The 14,151-nt window shown below is 50.1% G+C and overlaps 1 protein-coding gene across 1 annotated transcript in view; it reads left to right on the top strand.

The window, feature by feature from the left end:
- The first annotated feature begins 1,285 nt into the window (after positions 1-1,285).
- COL22A1 (collagen type XXII alpha 1 chain) overlaps positions 1,286-14,151 on the top strand; it is a 219,550-nt gene continuing 206,684 nt past the window's right edge. The window contains exon 1 of the mRNA XM_081502987.1: positions 1,286-1,767. The gene's annotated coding sequence lies outside the window, so the exon portion shown is untranslated. The remainder of the gene's footprint in view (positions 1,768-14,151) is intronic.

Genomic DNA, 14,151 nt, shown 5'->3' with positions numbered 1-14,151 from the left:
TCTCCCTGTGATGATGGACACAGGCAACCTCCCCCTCCCGACCAGGCTCTCCATGATACCTGGCACCTGGGTACACACGGGACCCATGACACCTATGTGTTAAGTGACTGTGCCCTCTAGCCCTTTCACGCAGGTGTGATGACTCTCTTCCTACCCTCCCTACCCTACCTGTGTCTCTGATAACCAGGGCACCCATCTCAGCGCCCCCCCGCCCCCAGCATGCCTCCTGTGTTCCATTTACCTGGCACCTGACACTCTGCCTGGTGCCAAGTGGGCCCCTGGTCACCACACGTGGAACGAACTGCCACAGGGACAAAGGGAAATGAGAAGGAGAGGAAGGAAGGGGCTGGATGGCTGAGAATTCCCTGGGTCACAGATGAGCCCCACTCTGTCTGTTTATTAAATCCCTGCTGCCGAGCAGGAGGCCCAATAAAGACACCCAAGGGTTTGGGAGCCTGATTTGGGTCGAGTGGGGCTGAGGGAGGTCATTCGAATTAAGCCATGTTCTCATCTAGTTCAAAATACCCATGCCTGGCCCACTTTTAGGAACAGAGGTCAGCAAGAAAAAGAAGGGCCCCTGGGGCCAGCACCTGTTCCTTCTCTTCTTTTGGAGGCTGGGCAGCCCTTGAGGAAGGAAAGTGTGCTCCTCGCACCTGCCTGGCCCCCACTCCTGCTCTTCTGGGGGACCCCCGCGGAGGGGGGCGGTATGTGTGTGACAATGTTTCTCCCTGAACCTTCGTAGTCCTCATCTCAAAATAAGGACATCAACTCACCCCTCCCCCAGGATGTTCTGAGAGCAGGGAGAGGGGCCACCTGTAGCGAGAGGCAGGCAGCTGCTGTGCCAGGAAGGGGGCTCACAGAGCGCGGCAAAAGCGAGCCCCCCACCCCCGGACCCCTGCCCATCCAAACCTTCCAAACTTGCAAGCAGCTGCTGCCTAGCGAGGGGTTATTTCAGACCAGGCTGTAAAAGGGACCGAAATACCCGCTGAGGTCTATAATTGGACGAGAGTTGTCAGGCCCTGTCCCGGGCTTCTGAGCTCCTTGCCGCCTGGAGCCCGACGCTGTTCCTGCTGCCCTGACCCCTCGCCAGCCTCCTGCCCCCCGCCCCCGCCCCACCGCGACCCCCAGAGGGACACACCATCCCCCTTTCCCCCTTCTTCCGGGAGACTCCCGCCCCTCCGACCCGGCCCCTGGCTCTCCTGGGGACCCGGCAACGCTTTCTCCGCTCGCCCCGCCCCGCCCTCATCGCCCCGCCCACCTCATCGCCCCGCCCCTCCCACCGCCCACCGCCCTCCTCGCCCCGCCCACCGCGCTCCGCGCTGGGGATCCCACCGCCCCGGCCACTTCGCCCCTTGGGGGGACCCGAGCAGCTTTGTTCTTGGGCAGCAGCTGGGCTGGCTGCCGCTGCTGCATTTATTTTTCCCCAAGGAGGTGTCTCCCGTTTCCTTATTTTTCTGTTTGTCACAAACTTTCTGTTTTATCCTCTAAGTGCCAAGCCTCACCTTTTTTACTGTATTTATTTAGTTAGTGGTTGAATAACTAGCTCTCTCCGGACCCCCGGCAGGGGCCAGGGTGCCAGAGCTATTACAGGTCTAACCGAGGGAGTCAGTTCGCTAGATTAGGGGGAGGGTGGGCGGGGTCGCTGGCAGGTGACCCCCGCCCCGGAGCGGGGCTGCCTGGGGCTCGCGGCTTCTCCAGACTCGCTTCTTCTGGATCCGCCTGGACTGGGACCCTGGCCGGCATCTCCCCGAGTCTCTCCCCTGCCAGGTAAGGCCGGCTTCTCTTCTCTGCTGGGGCTGTCGGGGGTCACAGGGCTTGAGGCTTCCCCCATCTCCCCGTGACCAGGATGGGAGCGTCCTGGGGGCGTGAGACCCGGGGGCAGGGCCCTCTCCTCCCTGAGATCTAGCTCCTTCTGGAGCTCCAGCACACTGAGCGCCTCGGGGAGTGACCTCGGTCCTGACAGCTGGACCTGTGCTGGGCCCAGGTTTAGAGTGGGATGGAGCAAAGTCGGCGAGAAGCACCTGTTTGATTCTAGCCGAGCAGCCCTCAGAGACAGGAGCACAGGATGAATGTCGCCCAGCAGCCTGTCAGATGCCCGTTGGTTTCTGAGTTGCTACTTTTGAGTTATTGAGACATCCTAGCTTCTTTCAACTTTCCAATAAGAAATTTGGAGCAGGAGCCAGAAAGATTAAAAAAACAACAACAAGACAAACAGAAAATCGCAAAGAGAGTAAAGTGGGGAAGAATCGTGTCCCTTTGGTTTTGCATTCAGTGTCCAGGAGCTTTGCCTGTTGGTCTCAGTTGACATCTCTTTCCCATCTGAGCAGTGGGTCTCCCTCTCCCAACTTTCTCCTACCCAGGAAGGTGTTTTTGTTCCTTCTCTGCAAAGCCATTCTCTGCAGCAGACCTGAGCTTCTTGTCCCAGGTTATAAAGTGTAATTGGAATTAGTCATATTTTTGGAAAAATGTGCCCTCCCTTCTCCCCACTCAAGTCCAGACTCAGAGATGACTGACAGGGGAGAGGCTTATCAGGCTTGTCCTGAAGGGGGCGACCCCTCAGCCCCCTCCCCAGAACGTCATTCCATTACTTGTCATCTTCCAGCACTTTGTGTGGCATCCCTGTGGGAACACAGGCCATTCCAGCCCCCGTCTGTCTGTGTCTCACTGAGGATGTACACTCAGCAAAATCCGAGGAAGCTAGACTTGTGCTGTGAGAGCGCCCAGTGATGGGCTGCATCTTCAGACCCTTTCTAGTTTAGTTCACTGAGTTGTTCTAGGGAAGTTCTAAACCCCAGGGCTTCTGTGTTGCTGGAGGCTGGGCTGAGTGGGGTGTGCTGTCCAGTTGGCACCGATGCTGGTGAAGGGCAGGAGCCTTGCTGCTCATCTGGCCCTCTGGTCTTAACTCCGTTGCTCTCTCTGGCTGCCCTGAGCTGGGGGAGCTGTGCCCAGGGAGGTACGGGTTCCTTATCTGCCAAGTGAACATGATGAAAGGACGCAGGGTGAACTCTGAGAGTGCCTGGGACCTCGTTGGCATGTGGTATATCTAAGTTAGCTTCTGCTTCACAGACTAGGGGAGGGGGTGACATCAGTGGTTGTACCCCCACCCCATCCTGCATCTCCTTGTCTCTCTGCTGCTCAGGGGCCAGCTGCATGATTTGGGGGAAATTGTCACCTTGTGTCCGTTGGGTGTCCTGTGTTTGGCTAGAGGCTGGAAGTGCTGAGAGTTTCTTTTCCTGGGGATCCAGAAGTGACTCTGGGGATCCATGGGGCCTTTAAGGGGCTTCCCAGGTGATGTTAATGGTAAAAAATCCCCCTGCCATTGCAGGGGACACAAGAGACTTGGGTTGGATCCCTGGGTTGGAAAGATCTGCTGGAGTACGAAATGGCAACCCACTCATTTGCTTGCCTGGAAAATTGCATGGACAGAGGAACCTGGTGGGCTACAGTCCCTGGGGTTGAAAAGAGTCGGACAACTGACTGCCAGAGCACATGCACATCTCCAAGGGGCCTTGAAAATGTTGGGAGCAGAAATTTGTAACTTTTTTTTTTTTGGAGCTTCTTCAAAGTTTCATCAGATTCTCAAAAGTTTTTTCATATTTACAAAATGGTTAAGGAAGTGGCCCACAGGCTGATCCAGCCCACAGACAGTCTTATTGCTTCTTAGGTGTATTTTATGTTTGTTTTAATTACTTTTCAACATAAAATGATCAGGAGATTTCATGTACACATCTTAATCTCTGGCTTCTCTTGAAAAATGAGAAGATGGGACAGCCTTTGGCTTGTGTCCCTGGGAGTCCGTCTATGTAGCTGCACACCAGCCAGGCAGATGCCCCCTCGTCATCCACGGTCATCGGTGTAACCAGCAGGAGGCTTGCCCCCTCTGGACTGGAAGGTCTGGGTTGTTTCTCTCCCTCTGACTCCATTCTAAGAGGGTTGCAGATAAGCGGAGTCACTTTCAGAGGAAAGAACGCAGGCTGCCCTGGGAACAGAGCCGTGGACCGTAAGAAAGAGCCTCTGGTGTGGAGGAAAGAAGACCCGTGGCCAAGGAATCTGGGAGGATGCCATGGAGAAGAGACAGCTGATCCACTCTCTTGGTCCCCAGAGGGTGGAAGCAGGAGGACCAGCGGATGAAATTTCACTGGACACTGGATTCCTGTCCAGTGGGAAGATCGGGTCAGAGACAGAAGGGGTCCGCTGGATCCACTCACTGGGGGATGAGGCTCCAATGCTGGAGGGATTTAAGCAGAGGTTGGATGGCCATTTCACCGGGCCAGCAGGGGTGCCGAGCTGAATGTTGATGGCCAGATGAACATTTAAGGTCTTCTCCCAGCTTGAGGTTCTGCACTTCCTAAGTGCTTCCTTTCCACCCCTAAAATTCTGCTCATCCACTCCTGTGCCCTGCTCTTCCTTCAGTGCCGCTGCTGCTGGAGGCCAGGAGGAGCGTGTGGTCACTTGGGTCAGGACTGTGAACTCTCTGTCGGTCTTTCGTTTCTCGGTTTTGTGAAGAAGGAAATGGAAGCTAAGAGTCTGCATAGCTTACCTCAGGACAGGTAGAGGGAATACAAGAGCCAAGATTCAAAGCCACATCTGGGGGATCAAAGCCCTTATCAGAAGGAGCCACCGTTACAGATGCAGGCAGTCAGGAGAGCCAGAATGAGAAAGGCCCACGGGGATCTTTAGGGTGGGAAAGGGCCCTGAGGATTTCCTAGCCCATCTTCCTACTCAGTAGTGGAAGACACAGCAGCTTGCCTGACAGAAACAACTTTAATCATTTTTATTAAATAAAATGAAATAAATATTTTTATTAATAAAAATCAAATGACAGCAGAAATCAAGGAAGACGTATCTGGTAAGATGAGAAAAGTACAGTTGCCCCATTTTACAGATGAAGGAACAGAGTCCAGGAGAATGTGAACGACTTGACTGTTTTGTATTTAGAGACAGAGATGGGTCTCAAATGCATGTCTACTGAGAGATACCCGGGCATAGAGGGTTTGCCCTTGGTCTTCCTGCCCATTGCGCATGCGTGTGTGTGTGTGTGTGTGTGTGTGTGTGTGTGTGTGTGTGTGTCAAGGCCAGGTGGCCACACTGACCTCTCTTCCTTGCACTTTGCAGTAAATAAGTGAACAAATGTCCACAGGAATTGCAACACTGAATGAGTGAATGACATTTACTACTCCTCAGCCTTATGATTTAGCAAAATTGGTCACTTTCTTTGTGGTTTAGTAAGCACTGTTTTTTATCGCTTCTTTGAATCCCTTTGATGGATGCCCCCCCCCCTCGCCCAATTCCCGCTTGCTGCCTCAGTGAGCATCTTTCTGCAGATGACTTCCGCCCCTCGCGATGCCATCCCTGAGATTATTCCTAAGGAAACGCATTCTGGGTCAAAGGGCACAGCCATGTTAATGGCTCTCAGGAGGTTTTGGGACTGAGCTGAGTAACATCGTGGCCTGAACAGAGGGAAGTCTTGGCCAAGATCCAGGGAATGTGCCGACCAGCCCACCTGCTGTGGTCGTGAGCTTGTTGGAACCCTCTGGTGACAAACCTCATCTGATGGGGTTAAGTTCTCATCTGCTGTCCACCTGCCTTAGCTTGGACACTCCCCGTTACTGGGCGCTCACTACTTCTAGTTAACTCTGCCTAAGTTCTGATAGAGATGAGAACATCATTTTAATTTCTTAAAGTTGGGTTCATAATATAGTTTTGAAAAAAAAAAAGCAATTTGTACCATCCTTTTTGGTTAGAACTCTCTAAAGAGAAGACTCTTTTAACTGCATCCTGACAGATAGGAGCCAGTTGGAACTGGTCTTGACTGCCCGGCAGCCAAGTGGCTGAGGCCAGAGGCTGCTCTTGATTCTATCAAAACAAGAAAAAGCAAACTGAGCTCAACAATACATTCAACAAAATCTCACTGGAAAATCAAACAGCGCTGCAAGCTTCTTTGGGGTGATAGATTCATGACCACACAGGGCTTTCCCAAATAACCATTCCTTTAACAGGCTCTTTCATCTGAAGATTGTGAGATGACTGTCACAGCCACCTTGCCCCATCTCCTTGTCTGGTGCCTGAATCATCTCTGTCCCAGCCTTTGCCCACCTTCTCCTGCCCTACTCCCAGGGGCAGAGGAACTGCCACCTCCCAAGGGGAACCAGTGGTTTGTTAGTGGATATCTTGTTAAAATGAAAGCTTTCTCTCACGAACTCTGTCTGTCAGCCCTTACTTCATGTCTTTGGAGGTACTTAGAATAGTTTAAGGGGACTTCCCCAGCACCCAGCGGTTAAGACTCTGTGCTCCCAGTTCAGGGGTGTAGATTCCACTCCTGTTCAGGGAACTAAGATCCCACATGCCATGCAGTGTGGCCAAAGAAAAAAATCAACAAGAAAGAAGTAGGATAATTGAAATCTCCTTCCCCATGACATTTTTTTGACCTCTGTAAAAACAAGACTAGTGTGACCCTGAGTCTGAGATTGGACCCCAGTTGGTCCCAGGCTATATAATCTACATTCTCCCATCACTCCTGGGGACTAGTTACACTGCTACCCCCTGTGTAGATGGACAGCCCAGTGGCCTGTCCATCCCGGGGCTTACAGACGTTTAGTCCCACAGTAAGTAAGAGGCAGAGTTGGGACTCAAACCCATGCCTTCGTGCAGAATCCATGGCCCAAACAAAATCCCAATCTGGTTTAAGTGTATAAGGTAAATGTGTAGAATTCATCCAATGAGGCATACATACCATATGGACAATCTTTGTTTGTTTTAGAAAATATTTCTCAAGAATGTCTTAAATTATGAGAGTTATCAAGGCTCATTTTTTAGCATTTAAATACATGAATGTTTATTTTTTTTATTAGTGTATCATTGCTTTATAGTTGAAAGTCTGTTTTTCCAAGGGTAACAATATTGACAATGCCCCTGTGTTTTCATCTCCCCAGCTTATCCAATAGCAACATTCTGACAAATACCCTTTCAGAATCTTATATCCAAACATACACATCAATCAAAAATCCAACATTTGAGCAGTTGGGGAACAGTAACAATGACTACTACAACAACTTTACCTACCACTGTGTCTGGCTCATAGGAGGGGCTCTGTTAATAACCGAAGGATTGAATTGTCTGTTTTGCCTGGTCTAATGGTTCCTCTGAGGCCGCTGGGCTGTGGGGCAATGGTCTCCGTTTGCCTTCAGCAAAACGGATGGGCAGGAGAAGACCCCAGATGGCATGTTTGCAGGTCTCTGAGGAAACACCTACTGGCAGCTCAGCTTTTCCCCTTGCTCCTGAGTTGCTGTGGGTGAGTCTGCGTGGGCTTTCCTTGCATCTTGGTCCCCCCACCGGGGCTCCTTGCCCCGGCCCCCCATGCTGCCGACAGCTTCACGTCCTCAACTTCTACTTCGGTAATTCCCCAAGGGCTGGTCTGTTTCTGCCTCTTGGCAATGAGATCCTGGAGTTCATGGGTTTTGTGTTTCTTATCTCTGAACTACTGGTGTCTGCACAATGGTGGGCGCAGTAAAGAACTTGATAAATCTTTGTGGAAGTAATTTCCAAATGGTGATAATTAAGTGCCTGGCACATAGTATCTGTTTAATTAAATTACAGCTTGGTTTAAATCACCAATAAGGGAATGGAATATCAAGATTGGAAAAGTGGTACCGATATTTGCAGTGTCTGGTGCAGCGTCCCACATACAGGCATGCATGGTGGATGCTAGTCCTTCCCCATCAGCGGTGGCGCAGTGGTGGTGGTGGTGAGGGGTGAACTCTGAGTGATGACCAGGCAGCTGTGGACCTTGGGCATTGCTGGGGGTCCCACTGAGCCCTAGAGGCCCGGATTCATGGACTGGGCTGTGTTGGTGGGTGTAAGTCTGGCTTGGATCTGAATTTGGCCCTTCTCTTGACTGTCTGTGTGGTCCAGGATAGTTTAGAGCATCTCTACCGGAGCCAAGGGGATGGGCTCAGAAAACACTGTGAGGGACAGCTTAGGGCCCGGAAATCTCTGGTCAGTGAGTAGATCTGACATCCTTAATGCCTGGTAGGTCAACTTGCTAGAACCTTTAGAAGGTCATACAGGCTCCAAGATTCCCCATCAGCCACACCAGCCTGTTCTTATGTTGGAAAAGAAAGTCCTCAACACCTGATCACCCCTCCCTCAGAGGATGCACTGGCTGTACAGCACATATTAAATGTACTGTGCTAAGTCACTCAGTCATGTCTGAATCTTTGCAACCCTGTGGACTGTAGCCCGTCAGGCTCTCTGTCCATGGGGATTCTCCAGGCAAGAGAGTGGGTTGCCATGCCCTCCTCCAGGGGATCTTTCCAACCCAGGGATCGAACCCAGGTCTCCCACATTGCAGGCGGATTCTTTACCGTCTGAGCCACCAGGGAAACCCAAGAATACTGGAGTGGGTAACCTATTCCTTCTTCAGGGGAACTTCCTGACCCAGGAATCCAACCAGGGTCTCCAGCATTACATACTGAATACAAATACCTATATCTCTTGCCTCTTTGGTTGGTCATTTCCTGATAGCCCTGTCCCCAGGGTTCTGTCCGGTTAGTTCTCTGAATGCCTGCTGTGGGTCAGATGTGCTTAGGGCATCAAGGGGCAGATACCCCGGTGCCCTGAGGCCAAGCTGCTCCTGGTGTGTTCAGGTGGGGGTTCGGGTGCCCCTAGCCAACCACTCACCATGCAGCAGTACTTACTTGAACACAGACCATTGGCACTGTGTGTTTACACACTCCCCCCGGGTAATTTTTGCAAGAATACTAGAGGGAGTTACTAACCACTTTATATTGGAGAAGAGACCTACACCGTTAGGCAACATGTCCAAGGGCAAGAGGCCAGATAGAGCAGAAGCCTCTTTCATTTATGCTCCCCCCACTTTCTCCTCCCCTCCCCTCCTCCCTTCCTTTCTCTGTGTCAGCGTGTTGTCTGTTAAGGCTGGGCTTTCACATCTGACTTCCTAGAGGGTAACATGGAGTCTTGGACGAAAGTGGAGAATTGCCCAAACTATTTTTATTTGTTTTTATTTTTTAAATAGGAGTATAACTGCATCACAATGTTGTATTAGTTTCTGCTGTGCAACTCACATATTCTGTGAGCCATACTCACATATTCCCTCCCCCTTGAGCCTCCCTCCCCCTGACCCCCCATCCCACCCCTCTAGGTCATCACAGAGCAAGCACCAAGCTGAGCTCCCTGCACTATGCAGAAGCCTCCCAGTAGCTAGCTATTTTACACATGGTAGTGTATATATGTCAATGCTGCTCTCAATTCGTTCCACACTCTCCTTCCCCCACAGTGCCCACACGTCCGTTCTCTATGTCTGTGTCTCTATTCCTGCTCTGCAAATAGGTTCATCAGTGCCATTTTCTAGATTCCACACATACGTACTAATATATGGTATTTGCTTGTCTCTTTCTGACTTTCTTCACTCTGTTCATCCACATCGCTGCAACTGACCCCACACTATTTTAAATGCCTTGTTCCTCTTTGGGGCTGTGTTCCTACCATGTGCAGTCTTGGAGGCAGGAACTCTGCCTGATTTCTCTCCATTGCCTACAAAGCTCTGGTGTGGGCTTGGGTGGGAGTAGGGAGGGGACTGGGCCTGCGGCGTGAGTGAGCACCTGTGTGGGTGAGTGGTCTGTGATGAGGTGGGGAGGGAGGGGGGGTGCAGAAATGCGTGACTCCTTGGGTGGAGGGCGGACGAGAGAGCCGACTGATGAAACAGTGAGTGAGAGAGCAAGCTGTGGGTGGATGGATGCACGAAGGCCTTGTGATGCGTTAACATCGCCACATGTTGATCGGCCACGTGTGGATGGTTCTTAGGGGAAAAGGAAGGAAAGAGGATGGGGTAGCAGGGTTCTGTCCTCAGATAGAACCTTTCAAGAGGCTCTTCTGTCCCTCCTGCAAATTCTCCCACCGAGAAATGCTCAGACTGGGTTTGAAAAGCCTGGCTTCACTGGACACAGCAAAGTACAGAGGTGATGAGCCGAGCCCCTCCAGGGGATCTTCCTGACCCAGGAAGAAGAAGGAAAAAAAGATCATAGGAAATAAGATAAAAGAACATAAACACTAGATGAGGGGATGGGATGAGCCAAAGCTGCCTGAGTTCACCTCTGCCCACTGCCAGAGGCCTGGCCAGAGGGGAAATGCCTTAAGTTCAGCTCAGTCACTCCTTAGGCTCATGGATTGATGGCCCAGAGAGAGAGAGAGACAGCCATGCTGGAGCCCATCATAATACAACCTGAAATCAACTCTGAAAATTCACTGGAAGGACTGATGCTGAAGCTGAAGCTCCATTACTTTGGCCACCTGATGCGAAGAACTGACTCATTGGAAAAGATCCTGATGCTGGGAAAGACTGAAGACAAAAGGAGAAGGGGGTAAAAGAGGATGAGATGGTTGGATAGCATCACTGACTCAATGGACATGAGTTTGAACAAACTCTGGGAGATAGTGAAGGACAGGAAGCCTGGCGTGCTGCAGTCCATGGGGTCGCAAAGAGTCAGACAAGACTGAGCTGCTGAACAACAGCAACACACTACAATATCAGCTTCCCACTTGACAGGATTCAGAAGATAAGTAGGTCAGTTTTAATATTGTTTGTGAAATGCTAAAACAATATCATCCCGGGGTCTGTGGGAGCCTGAAGAAGATAGTGACACTCCTTGTGTGGGAAATCAGAGAAGATGCATCCTAGGGGTTTTGAAGGATGAGTAGGAGTCTGACTGGCAAGGAGAAGACTGTTATCACCTCAGAGGTAATGACAGAGGCAGTGGCAAAGGGCTAGGGCAATTGTGGGGTGTTGAAGAAAGAGAGGGAAGTTGCTGAGGCTGGAGAAAAAGGTTCATGAGGAGTTGGTGGGGACCATGAACCTGGAAAAGAAGATCGGGACCAGACTGAGAAAGGCCGGAAGGAGAAGGCTTTCTGCTGGGAATGATGTGAACAGACTTCTGTGCTCCAATGACATCTGTGCTCAAGGCCCATTATAGACTTACAGAGCTTAACCCACAGGGTTACAATCTGGTTCAGGTGTCGGAGTCTCACTCTCAGAAGGAAAAGTGTCTTCAGAGATTCTGGGGTCCTGGGTGCCCCCAGAGCTGAGCCGGGAGCTTGGATTCTAGACTACAGCATCTCTTAAGGTAGGGGCTCCAAGTGAGGGCTTGATCCTCCCTTCAGCTTCCTCACCCGAAGACGGTTAACATCTCTCAGACACCTTCCTGCCCCAAGAATGCAGGATTCTGAGATGTTCTTAGTGCCTTGCGAGGTTGCCAGCACCTGGTTACTGGGGGCACTCAGGCTTAGGTGGAGGCATGAGAAGGGCTGAGAGTGGATTCCAGTGTGGGGCAATGGGGGAGTTTGGGGTAGACCACTCTCTCAGACAGAGGTCTCATATGGTGGTACAAAAGTTACTGGCAACTTGAAACAAGTGCTAAAAAGGGCTCTCTGGTAACAATAACTTCCTTTAATTGAGTGCTCGTAGCTTTTTTTGTTTTTTTAATTGACTGGCAACCGGGCACTGTGGTAGGGACCCTAATCCTTCCCATAAACTGGTGGGGCAGGCTAATCCCCTTGTTACAGACGAGGTGCAGAAGCTTAGACAGTAGCCAAGATCATGCAGCAAACCCGAAAAGTGCTTGACACGGGAACCAAACTCCAGTCTGTCTGTCCCCACGGCCCGTGGCTCTCCATTGACTGTCAATCTCAGCTCTCACCCGGGGACACTGCTTATGGCTCCTCACTGTCCTTCCCCCCCAAAAATGGGGACTCTTCTGGGTCGGCACCTCCCAAATCAGAGTGGGAGCTGCAGCACTATTTATACGCATTGCTTCATCAGACCAGACGCTACTCAAAATAAGTTAAACAGAAATATCTCTGTGTCCTCAGGACCCTGTAATCTGAGAGTCTCTTGTGAAATGAACTGAGACAGTCTATTTGGGGTGGGGTGGTAGAGAGAAAATAAAGAACAAAATCAAGAAGAATTCAGTACTGAAAATGAAAGAAAGAAGAAAAGGGTTACAACAGCTCTCAGATGTTTGCATAGATTCATAGAACCATCAAGAGCAATGAGTGTTTTCTGGTGCTGATGGTGGGGCTCTCTCAAAGGAAGGCATCCTTCTCTGTGCCACCCCATTGGCCCGGGAAGGATGCAGGGGTGGGGTATCTGGATGGACTTTGGAAGTCAGCCCTTGGAAAGGGATTCTGGGAAAGCTGGCCTAAGCTGAGTTGTCAATCAAAGATGAAAGGAGAGGAAGAGGGGAAAAGACACAGAGCAAGGAAGGAGATTAAGGACCCAGGGTGGGGAGGGCACATGGAAGGGCCTGGGTGAGCTCCAGAGATGGAGCCGTATCTGCGGAGCCGTGTAAAGTCCAAGGCCTGTCTGTGGTTTGCAAGTGAAAGAAGCCCAGCTCAGACTGGCTTAGATCTTTAAAAAAATGGGTCTGGAGAAATATTTATCCCCAACACAAAAGAGCTCTGAGTGCTTATGGACTTTGGGCAACACTGGGCTAAGGTGCTCAAGTGACAAAACTCGTCTCGTTCCCCTCAATGGGTGGCTTCCTTCTCCATCAGGATCCCCCTGCCCCCAGGTCATGGCAAATGGCCCTCCACATCTCCAAACTTAGCATCTCTAGCAGAAGCACGCCTCTCTTCCCGGAAGCTCCAGCAGAGTTTCCAGGGATGCCGTGGCTTGAGTTTCATTCACAGTTTTTAGCAACTGGCAGAGAAACGCGACTGGCATCTGGTCTCTTGATAAAAAGAACTGATAGGAAATATTTTTGAATTCCACAGCACAAAGAAGGAGGTTAGAAAAGCACATTTCTCGTTCTATTTCCATCCCCTGCAATGAAATTAATCCTGCATTTTGGTAGCCTGGGGTTTGAGCTGATTCCATGTAAGTCTTTCAATGTCTGAATGGAAGGAGGGCTGGGTGGATGTTCTTGCTGGTAATTAGGATCAGACTCCTAAAGCCCCAAGTTCTTTTGTTTCCTCCTCTTCTTTGAGATACCCAAACTAGTGCTTCCATTCTATAGAGGACAGGGAGCACTCCTCTGTGGTTATGGATGATATCTGTCTAGGACTGAGTTCTAAATCTGCATGTTCCTGGGTGTATGATTTGAGACACATTTGTTGACTTTCCTGAGTTTGAGATTCCTTGATTCTAATCACCGTTTGGTCAGCTTGTTGTGAGGAGATAAAACAATTCATGGCTCTGGCTACTGTTTATAACATTCATGCCATTGTATGTTCACCACATCTGTTATCACATAACCTGTTGGACCAGCTGTCATGCTGTGAGTTTAGACATGTATTTTCACTGCCCTAAAAATCCTCTGTGCTCTGCCTGTTCATCCCTCCCTCCTTCCCCCACCACACACTCCTGGAAACCACTGATCTTTTTATTGTCTCCATAGTTTGGCCTTTTTCATAATGGCATAGAGTTGGAATCATACTGTATGTAGCCTTTTCAGATTGGCTTCTTTCCCTTAGTAATATGCATTTAAGGTTCCTCCAGGTCTTTCCATGGCTAGCTCGCTCATTTCTTTGTAGTGATGAATAATCTTCCATTGTCAGGATGGACCACAGTTTATTTATTGATTCACTTACTGAAGGTCATCTTGGTTGCCTCTACGTCTTGGAAGTTATACATAAAGTTCTATAAACATCCATGTGCAGGTTTTTGTGTGGACCTAAGTTTTTGATTCCTTTAAATAAATGCCAAGGAGGGTGGCTGCTGGGTCATACGGTAAGAACATGTTTAGTTTTGTAAGAAAGCACCAAAGTGTCTTCCAAAGTGGCTGCGCCACTCTGCGCTCCCACCAGCAATGATTGAGGGTTCGTGTTACTCCACATTCTCACCGCCTTTGGTGTTGTCGATGCTCTGAGTCTGGACCATCCTAACAGGTGTGGAGGGGTGTCTCACTGCTGTCTGAATTTGCATTTCCCTGATGACAGGTGATGTGGAACATCTTATCATGTGCTTATTTTCCCTCTGTATATCTTCTTTGGTGAGGGATCTGTCAAGAACCGCAGCTTATTTTAAAAATCAGGTTGCTTTCTTACTGCTGAGTTTTAAGGGTTTTGGGTATATTTTGGAGAACTGTTCTTTATCAGATATATCTTTTGCAAATATTTTCTCCTGATCTATGACTTACC

Source organism: Giraffa tippelskirchi, chromosome 6 (assembly GCF_054371585.1).
Source record: "Giraffa tippelskirchi isolate mGirTip1 chromosome 6, T2T-mGirTip1v1.2.pri, whole genome shotgun sequence".
NCBI classification, from domain to species: domain Eukaryota; kingdom Metazoa; phylum Chordata; class Mammalia; order Artiodactyla; family Giraffidae; genus Giraffa; species Giraffa tippelskirchi.
The sequence above is the reverse complement of the archived record's forward strand: the minus strand, read 5'-3'. Positions and strand labels throughout refer to the sequence as shown.